The 15,787-nt window shown below is 41.8% G+C and overlaps 1 protein-coding gene across 1 annotated transcript in view; it reads right to left on the bottom strand.

The window, feature by feature from the left end:
- Positions 1-15,787, bottom strand: part of tmtc2a (transmembrane O-mannosyltransferase targeting cadherins 2a) — a 57,230-nt gene that overhangs the window by 40,478 nt on the left and 965 nt on the right. The window lies entirely within an intron of this gene.

The raw sequence follows: 15,787 nt of genomic DNA, 5'->3' as shown, positions 1-15,787 counted from the left end.
ATGGCAAATATACAGAACTGGACCGTGCGAGAACTTCTAAAATCTTTATTTCTTCATTACTGGTATTGCTCCCCTTATTCCTGTCTCCTTCCCCCTCACACATCCTCCTTTCTCTCTCTCTCTCTCTTTCTCTCTGTTCCGGCTATAGAGAGGGGAGGATGAGTGGAGAGGGAAAGAATCAGGGAGTAGTTTTAGAAAGAGATGGTAAGATTAAGAGAGATCACGTGAGAGAATGACAGTAAGATGGAGAATCACAGGATGAGAGAAAAAATGAGAGAGACAGGGAGAGGGAAAAAAGGAGAGAAAAAGGACCCTGGAGAAAAACAGCAGGCAGGGGGCACAGTGACCCATTAAAAGAAAGAAAAAAAACAACACACATGCAAAATGATTCTGAGACCGACAAGCAGTGTCAGCTGACACAATCTTTATGTGAGAGAAGGTTTGGATTAGTGTGGATGTAACATAACACTCACTCAAATTAAATTATAACTTGCTATTCCCCATTAATCAGCTTGTCAAAGATATAGACCATACCAATTTTCCTTTTAAGTTGGAGTATCAAAAGTTTACTTACCTGGGTATTAATGTCCCACGTTCATATACGGATCTGTACAGCCACCACTTTAAAACCTTACTAGACCAAACGAGGCAGGACTTTGTAAGATGGTCAACATTGCCAATCTCTTCGGCCGGTCGGATCAATACGATAAAAATGACAGTCTTACTTCGCTTTCTTTATCTGTTTCAAATGATTCTTCTCCTTTCACCAAAATCAGTCTTTAGAGAATTAGGTCACATTTCAACTTTTATTTGGAAGAATTCCAGCCGATGAGCAAAAAACAAAACAAACAAACAAAACAAACAAACAAAAAAACGCTTTTGGACATGCCTAAGCTTGCAGGTGGCCTGGGGCTGCCTAACTTTATCATTATTAGTGGGCATCCAACATTTCTAAATGTACATAAGGGACCCCTGCAATGCAGGATAAACATGGCCCAACCTGGGCTCTTGCTGAACTCAACTCTAATCCTGTGTCCTCTCCAATTTCCACACTAAGTGCTCCTCTAACCAAAGAATTCCTCAAACATGTAAACAACCCGGTAATAAAAAACTCTCTCAAAATTTGGTGTCAATTTAGGAAACATTTGGATATGTATCGAACAGGCTGTTTTATGCCCTTGACCTACAACCACCTTTGTCCCCCTTTGCAAGCTGATGGTGCATTCTGAATATGGCACAACAAATATAACACATTTGTCACATCTGAGACACTGCAAAATGATTACAATATACCAAAGTCCCACTTCCTCAGATACCTGCAGGCTTGGAACTTTGCAAGGGTACACCATCCTTTTCCCCATTTGCCACCAAAAGACATGATAAACAAATTGTTGGCACGGGGTCCATATGCAAGGGGTAATGTCTCTTCAGCATACGCTGTTATTCATGACAATAGTTTACCTGCCCTGGTCAAAACAAAAACAGCCTGGGAACAGGGGGCAGGTATTACTATTTTTGCCTCACTCATAGCTCGATCACTCATTTTACTACATTAGAAGTTAAATAAGCCCCCCGCATTTCTGCACTGGGTAAAGGAGGTGCTCTCCCCAATTCCTTTAGAAAAACTTACATACAGCAGAGGGAAGTCCGACAAAAAATGTAATGCCACATGGCCTCCTTTTGTGGAATTGCAAAGAGCTTATCTTTCTAATTCCACCCCCCTCCCCCCCTTTATCTCTCTATTTATTTGTTTTCATTTATTTATCTATTTCTCTTTAGACAATTGTTATTAGGGTGGTGGTGAGCAATATTTAGTTTTGTTAAGAGGGCCTCAGAACTGTGCCTCCTATGTGCAATGTGTATATGGGTAACAGGCTGTTTCAATTGGTATAATGTTTATTATGTGTATAATGTTTATACAGTTAAGCCTTTATGTCTGAATGACAGGTTCTTCTTTCTTGTTTATGTGGGTGGATTGTTAAAATGTTTCCATTAAAAATTCATAAATAAAGTATTAAAAAACATAACACTCATGCTCAAGTGATTTGTTCCATTATGAAATATAAAACATCTAACAACATGAGGAGCTCTGGGTTGCATTGTGTTCCTTATCTGTATGTATACAGGTCTGTAGGCACATCAGCTGGGCCTTTTAAATGAACACTATGCCACCTGAAGCATGTTAAAGAGACGGTGAACTAAGAAAACGTTCACATTCGTACTTTTGAAACTAGACCAGGACAACAATTAGATACTATTAGGACATACTGCTATTAAGGACAACTGAGGTCAAATGTGTGAATGCAGAGGCAACAACTAAAACCAAGGGAACTAAGTGGCATTTGGTGGTACCCAGAGATGGTACGTTCTACCTACCTAGACACCTATCATCAAAGCAAAGGAATATAGTCTATAGAAAAGAAGATGAAGCTGATTTCCTTCTGGGTGAGAGTATGTGTTTCAGAGGGGACTGAGTAGCCACAGGCAGCACATGCCCTGCAAGCAAAATGCCAAATATTCCCATGACACAACTGCAGTTTTACTGAATTAGGCACTTACACCAAGGCACTCACTCCTATACTACTCACATTTATTATATGTGACTGATGCAGTTTTACTGAATTAGGCACTTACACCAAGGCACTCACTCCTATACTACTCACATTTATTATATGTGACTGATGCAGTTTTATTGAATTAGGCACTTACACCAAGGCACTCACTCCTATACTACTCACATTTATTATATGTGACTGATGCAGTTTTATTGAATTAGGCACTTACACCAAGGCAATCGCTCCTATACTACTCACATTTATTATATGTGACTGATGCAGTTTTACTGAATTAGGCACTTACACCAAGGCACTCGCTCCTATACTACTCACATTTATTATATGTGACTGATGCAGTTTTATTGAATTAGGCACTTACACCAAGGCACTCACTCCTATACTACTCACATTTATTATATGTGACTGATGCAGTTTTACTGAATTAGGCACTTACACCAAGGCAATCGCTCCTATACTACTCACATTTATTATATGTGACTGATGACAGCTCAGCCTGGAATCAATTAATGATATACTTCTCCCTTCTCTGCCCCACCCTCTTTCTGTCCCTCTCTCTCCCTCTCTCTCTCTCTCTCTTTCTCTGTCTCTATCTCTCTCTCTGTCTTGGCTAGGACGGGCCTCAGGTCCAGCTGTGTGTGATGAGCCGTTTTACTGGCGGGATCTGGAAACAAATCAGTCGACTGGGATCAGTCACAGAGCTGGCTCTGATTGAATAAGACATATTTTTGACATGTTTACTGGGATATTGGGATATTGTTGATTGTGTAGTTTCATAATAATATGTAACACATTCTTTGACTTCACACTCTCCGCTAATACAACCCAGCATTAGTCACACACATGCACACGAACTCTCTCTCTCTCTCTCTCTCTCTCTCTCTCTCTCTCTCTCTCTCTCTCTCTCACGTGCACGCATACACACACACATATACTCTCTCTCTCTTTCCTGCACACACACACACACACAAACACACACACTCGCACAATCCCACTATCATTAGTCACTGCTTATTCTCAGGCACTCTGCGGTTAAGAAATAAGAGAAGTCAACATTTTTTTTGTTGTTTTCCACATCCTGTTACACAATTTAGTTTCTAACACAAGATATGACCACAACAATTCCAAAATCCCACATATAAATAAGCACTCAATCTACTCTAGGAGTGATTTTTTTCATTTTTTCATTCTGTTAAAGCTTTCCACTGTGAGGAGAGGAGTTGTAAAATCCAAAGAAAAGCCACCCCATAGCTTTATTTCCAAATAACACTGAAATCAAGGGATGCACCGGTCCGACTTTTTCAGTCCTGTTACTGATACTGATACCTGGGCTTTGGGTATCGGCCGATACCGAGCACCAGTCCGATACCAGTGTTTCATTAATAAGCTGTATGACTCACTGTGTGGAAGAGACTGGGATCATTATTTTATGTGTAAGGCAACATCAGGCTTGACCTAAACATTGCTTTCCTAACTTTGTAAAACAAGATGTAACAAATAAATACATATGTAAAAAATTTACTGAACTGTTATTTATTATCAAAATAATAAATAATCGTGCACCAGCAACTTCGTAAAAAGTCTTCAAAATTAACAGTACTGTGGTTCCAAGTGTTCAATCAGGTGGCGAAAGCCCTCCTTTTCAACTACTCAGAGGTTGCTCATCCAGAACAATGAATTCAAGGACCTTCTCTTCTCTGTTATTTTGTCCCTTTCACACTATCATTGGGAAGTTTCTTGTGTCTTTGCAATGCACCTGACAAAGTTAACTGCTTCTTCAAATCGTCCATAGGCGTAACTAATGAGGGGTGGTGGTACACATTCCACCCAATATTCAAAACAGTGGTGTTAGGTTGTCCCACTCAATATTTTCCAGGATTTTGCTTGTAAAAATATGAGTAAATTTGTCAGGAGAACTCGGTTCTCATCGAACCTACTTACCGAGGGGAAGAAAACTTTTAGCCAACAAATTCAGTTGCATACGCATAAACGTCTCTGTTGTTATGGCAACATTTATCAATGACCCCTGTGAGTGCAAGCAGTGTTGAGAGGGATTGTGGGGATAGTGACATCTTTCAGTGCGAGGGTTTTCCGTCAGGGATGAAAGGAAGGGGAGAACAATACAAAAGAGGAAGCTGATGGATTATTTTATAGGGTAAACAATCGTGCTCATAAATTTCAAATGCCCTAAAGCTTTTATCAGTAGACCATTCGTGGGGCATGTTGAATTCATTCTATGGGTGGCACTGTTGAATCTAAGGCTGATGCAGAGCAGTCTAGTCAACGCGTGAAAGAGCCTACGTTCTTGGCTAAATTAAAGCGTAATTAAAATATCTTTTTCAATTCATGGGGAACAAGGAATAATCACCAGACTACTGATTGTCCCCCCAATACTATAAAACACAGTTATGCCTTTGGAATCGTCCCCCTTTTTTGTTTGGTTGAACTTTGGTTGAGGTCTTTGGCATGATGCTTCTGGAGGTGCTTGATTAAGTTGGTTGTGTCATATTTTGCAGTGCTACCGCCACCCTTCTAAACATTGGCTTTGTGGATATCGCCAGTAACTGCTGACCCTTTGTTGTTTGCTCCTTCCATGTTATGTTAGCTCTGCTTCTAGCATGATGTATGGGTCTACCAGCGCACGTAGACATTAACATAGAACAACATAGAATTGAATTTATAGATGGGCCCCATTGTCACTGGTACCCGATCCAGCTGTCTGAGTGAGTATCACACCGATATCCAAAATCAGTATCGGAAACCCATGTATTCCGGGGACAAAGAAAAGAGAGAAGCAGACATAAGGAGAGGAGAAACAAGTTATTTCCCCACTGACCAATCACAACACTCCTCCGACTTCTGCAATCATATGTCAATGGCCTGTATTTCCACCTCCCACAGATAACACGGTCGATAAATGCTTTGACAGAGCGAAGAAAAGAGAAGGAGTGTGAACTGGACTGTCAGATCATGTTGGAGGGAAATGAATGAAGCGATGGGTTTTACAGGCTTGTGTGTGTTTGTGAGTGTGTTCATGTGTGGCTGAGAGTGTGTGTGCTTGTGCGTATGTGTGTGTGTGCTTGTGCTGATGAAGTTTAAGCAGTGCCTGATGTGCGAATGGTTACAGAGCACATCCAGTTTGTCGCCGCCAAAATTTTCACACCTTTATCAGCGAGGTCAAGGTCATGACTTTATTCGGTATCTGCCGACCTTAAAACCGAGTCACACATGATTTCATTCACTGAAGACAAACACTTTCACTGTGCACAGAGCAGAGCAACACAGTTTTTCATTTGATCATTTCATCCCTTTTCATAATAACCAGGTTTGTCTTTCTTGGACTGAATCCCATGAATATCAAAATAGAGGAAAGATTTTCAAGATCTGCAAGATTTGCAAGATTTGCAAATTTCATTATAATATGCTCTACATTTATTGAAATTCAGTTTGATCTGATAAACACAAAATTACACATACTTGTGGATATGGATATTCGATAACAAGTGCGTATCCAAGGCGACCAAAGTGAAACCCAGTTGGTCCTAGTTGGATTTAAATGTGACCGATGGAGTATCTCTCTTGTCACCTTCGCAGGCTGACACATCTGTCTTGCCTCTGAGAGGATAATTGGCTATTTGGAACTTGAGAGAAAATGGAAGATGGAGGTCTCACTCAAACTGAATCAATTTCCCAAAACAAAAAAACCCCCACAATTTTTCTACAGCAAAAACAGATCTGTTATGAGAATACACTCCTGTCTCTTTACTTCAAAACAGCCCTTATTCATTCACTCAACATAATTTAGAGACAAGAAATGACAGACCTTCAATAAACTCCTCAAATGAAAAAGAATTAAAAAACGATATTGAAAAGAGGGACATAACGACCATCATTAACGTCATGAAGCATGCAGTTGTATATCTGTACCACTGAAAAACACAAGTAGAGTTTCTGCTCATTGTTTTTTCATCCAAATGAATAACCTCTGTCCCTCACTGCTCATTACAAAGCAAAGACCATCATAACATAAAATAGCCAGCCATTCCCCAAACAGACCTTCATACACACACACAAACACACACACACACACACACACACACACATACACACACACACACACCGTGTATCAGAGCAATCTGCCACGACACTGCAGCCTAATCCCTCCCAAAAGATCTGTCCTAGCTACAGAACACACACCGGAAAATCACGCAAGCTACCTCTTTGCCACTGATGGACAACACGCCCGAAACAATCTGGATGGAGGTGAGATATGATCTGGATGGAGGTGAGACATGATCTAGAAGGAGGTGAGATATGATCTATATGTAGTTCCTCATGATTCTAGATCCCGGAGTAGCCAGAGCAAGCCAGGACTATAACGCAAAGACCTGGTCTCCTACATAATAATATGCAATTACATCTCTGTGTAATTGTGCTCAGTGACCGTGGTGTATTTTAAAGCTAAAGCACAGTCTGACATATTGTCATTACAGTGGTCTTTATGGGGGATTATGATGGTTTGAATCTGTACCCAGCTGTTTGAGGTACTTGGAATGGCCTGAGCTATCTGCTACGTGGAAAGGCATTTGACTTTTGCTGAGAGATTTGATGTAGCTTTTATGTAGCCTCAAATGTTCTACAGCTGAATCCATATCCTGTAATGAATGTCATATCCAACCGTACTCTTTGATTTGGGCCAGATCCACAGCACCAGAGATGTGCTGGCACCCTCTTCACGCGTCCGGGCCAACTCTCAAAGGCCTTCAGCTGTCCTCAGGGTTAGTGAGGGGAAAGCTTCTTGAATGATCCGACAACACAGAACAGCAGGAGGATCAGCAGAGTTCTATACGAGAACCAAATGTCTCCTCCATCCCTCCAAAGGTAAAAGCTGAGTTTTTTATGAAAAGAGAAACTCAAAAACATAACTTCGACATTTGCAACCCAATTTACTTCTGAACCCAAAATGACCATATGTATTTTTGAGTATTTTATGGGTTCTGAAGGGGTCGGCCCAACAGACAAAGCATAGGGGTGGCTGTGGCTAGAGCCACATTGGGTTCTGGTTCAGTGCATGGAGAGCAGTCTAATGAATCTCTATTGGGATCATAAAGCAGACTGCCTCCTCCAGTTCTGACATTTAGAGCATTTTATAAAAATCCCTGCTAGGCAAACTTCATTTTAAGCTGAAGCAAAAGTTTTCATTACATTGTGGGTAGCACTGGCAGTAGACTACATGGCTGCTTGGCCTGATTGGAGAACGATAATGGAAAAGACAGATACAACTACATTGAAAATGTACTCTGTCACGGAGTAAACACAGTAATGTACTCAGTTACAGTGTAAAGACAGTCAGGAAAGTTTTCCATCACAATGTAATGACAGTCTGTAATGTACTCAGTCACAGTGTAAAGACAGTCAGGAAAGTTTCTCTGTCACAGTGTAAACGTAATCTGTCAAGCATCTTTTATATGTAACTGATTCCTTTTTATTTCATTTCTTATAGTAGTGTTTCGCCTCACAAAGGCCGGATTTTAAAAAGCGGCTGCTTCAAACTCGAGAAGTTGCATTAAGCCAGCGATGGTTCACTGGCAGAAATCAATTAAAACGCCATGACGGTCTGACTTTTCTGTTGATGTGAATCGTTAGAATGGATATTACTATAAAATATGATCGGATGGTGCATTAGATTTCATATGTATTTTTCATGTGTTCCTGACAGACGTTTATTCATCTATTCTGTCGCAGTCTCTGCCTGTAGCGGGGACCTCAGGGACATCATTCTTCAAGCAGGCCTGTTGAACGGCATTTGTAATATTTGGTAAACAGAGTAATGCTTGTGGACCTGTGACATTTGCATAACTTGTGTTGCTGAGTTAACAAAAACTACATGCAGCGGGTTATCCAACCTTGAAAGACGGTGAATTAAATTTTTTTTTTTTTTTTCCGATTCATCATTTGAGAGGGTTTCAGGGAGTAGATACCGAAGGCAATGAGATTCAACTGCATCTGATTACGCCCAAAAGCCAATATATTGCCATTCCAATTCAATTCATTTTGAATTTATTAATTCCAGCCTCTCTTCCAGCGCAAATACTATTTCTGTGTCATTTTTCATCCATAGCTTCTCCTCACATCATTAATCAGTCAAGAGGCACACACTAATATCACTGCCAGCAAATGGTAGGACTTATCGATCATTCTTACCCACAGTGATAAAGAGATTTGGCCAAATCAGAATTGCATTAGTAACCACTGAGACTAAAGGAGAGCTGCAGCGTGACTAACTAGCGAGAGTTAAGAATCCGTCTGTCCGGATAACAGATGATCTGAGCCCAAATGGTCAATAAGAAGAATGATTAGGCCATCACCTCGGCAGTGAGCCGTTCACAACCTCAGCGGCACCGTGAAAAAGCCATCTTGCGTCATGCTCACACACTCCTACACACAAACACAGACACACACAGACACACAGATCACAGTGGGGGAACGAGACACTTGGGACCTCTTTGTCAAAGGCATTCAAAACCTGCACGTCTGTCTTTCCCGGTCCCTGCACAAAACAGAAGAAAGGCCAGAGAATAATCACAGCCTTTGTCAATCAAGAGGAAGAAAAGAGAGAGAAAAAGAGAGCGGGAGGGAGAGAGAGAGGATGGGGGAATAGCACACAGGGCAGTGCAAAGACAGAGGGGAGCATGAAAGACATGGACAGAGAAGCTCTGGGGTAGTGGAGGTGGGTGTGTGGAGTCGGGGCAGCCAGAGATTGCGAGAGAGAGGGAGCAAAAGAAGGAGAAGAGGAAGACTGCACAGGTAACAAAAGAAGAAGGGAAAGGAGTGACAGTGTAAATGTATGCAATCTGAGGGTATGGGTTTTAAATGTACCCCTCAGGGAATCACATTATAAGAGTAGTATGTGCTTAAAAGGAGAAAGACGACACCAAATCCAATGTGCAACACAGCAACCAGTGTAGAATGCAGAGGCTAAGTGCAACATGAGAGAAATGTAATCACAGACAAGACTGTAGTACTGCAGACGTGCAACGACCCTTGGACTGCAGCCTAATGCCACTGCTATACTCTACAATAAAAGACACGGTTACACAGTCCCAGACCTGGAGGGCCGCTGTTTATACAGATCTTACTTTATACAGATCTTACTCTAGACCACTTTGTTCTGCTGATCAATGCACTAAACAGCCCCTGAGTAGCTGAATAAATGTGTTAAGAGTTGGGAGAAATCTCTGCATTACTGAGCAGTTGTCTAAATTTAACACAGAGTAAGTTAACTGAGTACACAGAAAGGCTGTGACCTCTGGAGTGAGTCAGACCTGGCACTACACTTGAATTAATTATAAAACAGTGGTTCAGGGTTGTGTCTCTAGAAATCCTCCCAAATTCTTTTCTCCTTCACTATCCTCCGTATGTTTTTTTTACTCTGATGTGGCCAATAGCTGTGTATTAACCATCTCGTCATGTTTTCTTCTGCCTCAGTTCTGCTTTAAACCACAGAGATGTGACAAACTGCTGCTTGCTGTGCATTACTTCAGCGTCTTCGCCCAGTGATTGACAATGTGGAGGGGTGGGGGGATGGGGGGTGCATGTGGTTGCCAGCGGTTACTTCATGTCGGTTTGTATGAACTGTGCGAAGGGAGGTGTCCCAGATCTGTGGTACTGTGGTCGCCTCCTGGCAAGCCAGCCAATCAGCAAACAGGGTTATCCAAGTGTTACCCAGGCCAAAACCTCCCGCCCACCACCCTGGCACAGTCCCATGTCTCTGAGTCCGGGAGGCTGTTCAGCTTTATGAGAGATCAGAGTGTCCTGAGAGTGGTCTGATTGGTTTTAAAAAAATGACTGACAGTGGTTATAACGAATCATCAGGTATGGTATGTGGAGTGACTCAAACAGTAAAAGACACGGTGTTTCCAATCTCCACACTTATTTTCCACAACATCATTCAGGCACCCGCTGTGCTGGTAAACAGTGTGATTTGGAACTTTTCTACAGCCATTTTTATCCACTATCCTGTTAACAACAGAATAAACAACAGTATAAGGCATAAAGTTATGGTGCTGTCATTTTGTTTCTACCTCAGTGGTGAAAACTGAGTATATCTGGCCTCCTAAATCACAAACAGTGACCTGAAAATACTGGGGTTTTTTTACCAATGCAGGAGCAGTGAACTCTCTCTCTCTCATCACACACATCACACACACACACACACACACATTTTGAGCAGAGCACACAAAAATTCTGGATACAAAAACACACAAAGGCCCAACATCCAGATGTCCACTCTTTCAGTCAAACAGCCCTCAGCAAATTCCTTATATTGTTCCTCCAAAGAACAAATGTCCTCCTGCCTTTATGTCTACTTACACAAACACACACACACACACACACACACACACACAAAACTCCACAACTCTGAATGTTCACCAAGGTGAGTGTTCACCAAGGCTTTCATTTAAGAAAACTTCAACCATTCCTCCTTCCCTCCTCATGAAGCACTTCCTGTCCAATGCCCTGATGTTGGAACATAAGGACCACACAATCTTGGTTTAAGGACACATGACATCTTCTTTCCTTAGACACACACACGCACACACCAGAAACTTCAGAAACTTTAACCCTACTTACATTTCATCGTTACTCTCAGAAGAAAGCCGCGTGGAGGGTTTTAACTCCTAATCCAGATTCTTAACTTCTCTGGCTTAAAATGTTCGCTGAGTTTGCTGAGGGATCATCTAAAGCTAGCCACAAACCGCTTGCCAGCACCAGATCTGTAAGTAATCAATCCATATGGCCGACCCAGGACTCCCCCTTCATCTCACAAACATTCACAGAGTAAATACACACACATCAGTGGTAAAGAGCTCTGAAAGCAAGAGATATACATGTGTTTTACATTGCTGCAATAACACAATATGTTTATGGCCATAGGCAAGACACCAGAAGACTATTTTACGGTACTATATCCAGGGTAAAGTGATGTCATTATACAGAGTGCTGTTAAATAGAGGGTTCGTTCTCTCTCTCTCTCTCTCTCGCTCTCTCTCTCAGTCCGGGTAATCACAATAAGATAAGTGCTTTCATAAGATATACGAAAGTTGGTCTGTCTTTTCCAGAAAATTCTGTGACATAGTTTGTTGGGATATGTGTTTTTAAAAAAAAAGTCACTCTCTCTCTTCCAAACCATCTCAGATTACACCAGTGTAAATCCATCTCAAATTACCCCTGTATAAATCAATCTCAAATTACCCCTGTGTAAATCCGTCTGAGATTACGCTTGCGTAAATTCTTCCCTGGCTGTTTGCTCATTCACGGGTTCGACTGTTTGTTACCTCAGTCTCTCCTCTGAGGCTCAGTGGAGACCCGTTGCTGTAGCGACATCACAACTAAGCCCTTTTCTGCCAGACAGTCACAGAAGAGTGACTCAAGGGCTTTGTTCAAACAGCTTTTTTCGAGAGAAGCTATTTCAGGCCAAGAGGGGGATTCAGGTTGTTTTTATTTATTTTCTTTTTCAGACAATTTCCAGGTACAAGCCATGTTTTGAATATCCACACATCTGAAGTAACAACAACCCAACAACCTATGGTGACATCTGCTTTTGAATTAAAAACTGATATTATGTCGACACTGGCAAACATCAGAATATCTCTAGAAAGAAAAAGGTACACTATAATTTAGGTACTCAGACAATGTTGTGAGATGTGATAAGGTTTTGGTGCAGAGCTGAAGCCCTGGCAGAGTGCTGAATAGGCATTTGTTGTTACAGTGGATTCACAGCAGTCAGAGCGAATGAGGCAGAAGACAGGTTTCAGCGAGGGCCATTTCTTTGATACTTATGACTGGATTTGGATCATAACAATATATCCTCTTTATTATTATGTAAAAATAAAACAAAACAGAACAAAAGACTTCCAGACAGATGACTGTTTACATAAATAACTCCTGCTTATATTGTCTGTAAGTCTGTAAGACTACATCAGACTGAGAAACCTTCAGGAACGCAGACCTGCAAAGCAAAACTGATACAAAAACTCACAAAGACTCTTAGACTTCATCCAACACTTCTGAATCAGCACGAGAGGACTTTGAGGGCTCCGTTTATACGAGGTGTGAAATCACAGTCTCCCGCGGGTATCGTGCTTTAGTACAGCAAACTTACATTTAGTGTAAAAGGAGAGCAGAAACAGCCCTGCAGCTGTGTTGATGGCGTACTTTACAACAGAACCTGTTACATCTCGGACGTAATGATAAAGCCACTGGTTTGAACACTATAGAGAAAAACAAAAGTAAAAATGGAAAATCATACTTAAATGGCGTAGACTTATTGAGGATACATACTCACAGGCCACATGGGCAGGTTCGGCAGTAAAGCAAACAGACAAGTGCAGTCTGGTTCCACAAGTGTGTGTTGGACACTGAGTCCTTGATGGAGAGTAAAGGAAAGTTCAGTCCAGTTCAGTAATCTCAGCGTTTGACTGATATATACAACTTCTCACTTATGTTCAGTGAGCGCTGAAATATCAAATTTCCCTCCCTGTAGCAAAAGAATGTTTTATGAATGCCCGTTTCCTTCCCCCCACAGATAAGAAAAGATTTATATGAAGTACTGCTGCCATCTTTGAGAGAGAGAGAGAGAGTTTGTGTGTGTGTGTGTGTGTGTGTGTGTGTATCTTAACACGTGTGTTTCTAGTGCTGAAGAGACACAATTTGTCATTTACATTCACCATAAAAGCACAAATAACTGTGTGTTAGATGCTAACTGACTTGCGTGTCAATGAATTTCTAAACTGCAGATGGGGGTTTCTCCTGTAAACCTCTAGGGTCTTCTTATGTTTCTCCTCTTTTCTCCTCTTAGATCTGTCGCACACAGACAGATTGGGGAGGGAGATGCGATGGTTAAGGAATGCTTTAGTGTCTGCATCTCAGAAACAACACAAAAAACTTTTTGTCTGTAAACTTTTCTCACCTCCCGGAAAGCCTGTTTTGTGGTTGACGGATACACTAACTCTGTTGATGAAGGCTTATACACACATGCATGCATGCACATCAACTCATCAGATCAAAAGACTCAAAGGAGAGAGCTATCACTGTTCATAATTTAGCCTGGTCTGCTACACACTCACGCACACACATACATGCATGCACACGCGCATACGCACATGCACACACACACACACACACACGCACACACATATGCAGACACGCACCCACATCCACGCGCACACACACAAACACACACACACACACACACACACACACACACACACACACAGAGCAGCTCAGAAGTATAATTAAAGATAATTGTTTGTGGGCAGGAAATGTGGGAGTCATTCACTCATCACACTTAAGCTTCACTGAACAGTCTGCACTTAGGGAATCAGTGTCGCCTTTCCCTCTTAAGGGATGGCGGCCAGTCCCCCCAGGACCCATAATGCATTTCTGCATCACATATTTACGAGACAGTGATATGATAAGGGTTACAGATGTTCTCTGACACATGAGAGAGAGAGAGAGAGAGAGAGAGGGAAACAGCAAATGGAGTGAATGGGGCCTATCGGGAAGGCAGGCATTTTCCTTCATTAAGAACTACAGCTACGTTAGCCTGCAGCCCATTCTTAGTGGCTGATTGAGTGTGACGACTCTCTGAGATCTATGTGCCCAGGGCTTGGAGAATTAAAGACAGAAGAGAACAAGTGAACTCATAAAGAAGCTACAGACCCATACATAAAAATCACAAGAATGCACTGATACAAAACCTTATTTATATCAAAGGAAGCCCTCGTTCTCACTTCCTTAGCACTGCTAGACTGGCCTGCACTAAAGACAGAGGTCAAGGGTCTCCATGTTTTTCTTCTTTCAAAGATTTCAATTTGACAATCCAGTTTGGTCTCAACAACGACCTGAAATGTTGGTTATTGTTTTTTAAGACAGCAGAACTGTCTCTAGTAGTCCATAAAATGATTAACTTAAAAAAAAAATCATGTACGACAGGCTCTGCACAATAAAATTCAACTGCACTCATCTAAGAAAGAGGACTGTGTGAGTTTGACTTCACAAGACCAACTCTTACACACATGCATTTGGCGGGAGATCACATAAACTTGTGTCGTAGACAGACTAGACGAGAAATGCCAAGCTAAGTGAGCTCAGTTTTCCCCGGCAGAAGAATGAATGGCTTGTGTCTTCTGTCTTTTGCCAGTTAACGTCATTTTTTCGCACTGGAGGTTTGCTTTTTATTAATATTACTGTTGGCTAAACGGTCCACGAACGAGATCAAACACTTTTCCTGGGAATAGTGCATGACATGATTAGGAAAACAGAGACCCAATGCGACGTCCCAGTCCACACACGACTTCCCAGCGTCACTTTCAACCTAGAAACAGCCAGTTCACAACCCGACAACGAAGAGAAAAAAGATTCCTAAAGCTTTTTCAAACTTTGGAAAAAACTGGCAAACGCTCTCATCAGTATAGCTTGTGTCTCTCAAACGCACACAGTGACAGCTCGCAAAGCCCCTGAGACATTGCAGAGCGAGCGACTGTTGACCTCTCAGGAAAACCAGCGAGTTTGATGAATGACTCCAAGGAGTCGTTCCAAACACTGGTATTCTCAACTCACACGCCACAGGGACAAAGGGATGCCGCAGTCTCTCGCTCTCGCTGTCTCTCCCACATGCACGCATGCACGCACATGTCCAACCTCTTGGGTGTAAATTAGCTCCATGCCCTTCTGAATTCTAAAGGTCACCAGTATTGATATTATACAGAGAAATCACACAAGGAAAGGAGCTGACACACAATCAATTATTCGCCTCTCAGAACTTTGGACCTTCATGAGATGGAGGTGTATACTGGTCTGCTTCAGCAACACTCATTCACTGGGTTTTACACGGCCCAATGTTGTTTAAAATCTGACCATAAGATTTAAGTGTGTTGCAAATTCATAATACTGTTGAATGTAAAATTTACATACATCTACAAACACACACAAGCAATCATGTAGTCTTTCTCTTTTTCACCACTCTCTTGGGGTGTTCGCATTCCCCTGTGACAGTTAGATCATTTGTGTCAATCATATGAGTCGGAGAGTCTCACTAAGCGATCCTGACGAGGACCCGCCGACAATAACCAGAACCAACAGCAAACCGTATACGTTGTGGGGCAGAACAGAAAATCAGCTTTTTTGTTTCCAACAACAGTAATAGATTG

This window comes from Chanos chanos, chromosome 1, assembly GCF_902362185.1.
Source record: "Chanos chanos chromosome 1, fChaCha1.1, whole genome shotgun sequence".
In the NCBI taxonomy this organism is placed as follows: Eukaryota; Metazoa; Chordata; class Actinopteri; order Gonorynchiformes; family Chanidae; genus Chanos; species Chanos chanos.
Note: the sequence above shows the minus strand (reverse complement) of the source record. Positions and strands in the feature narration are given on the sequence as shown.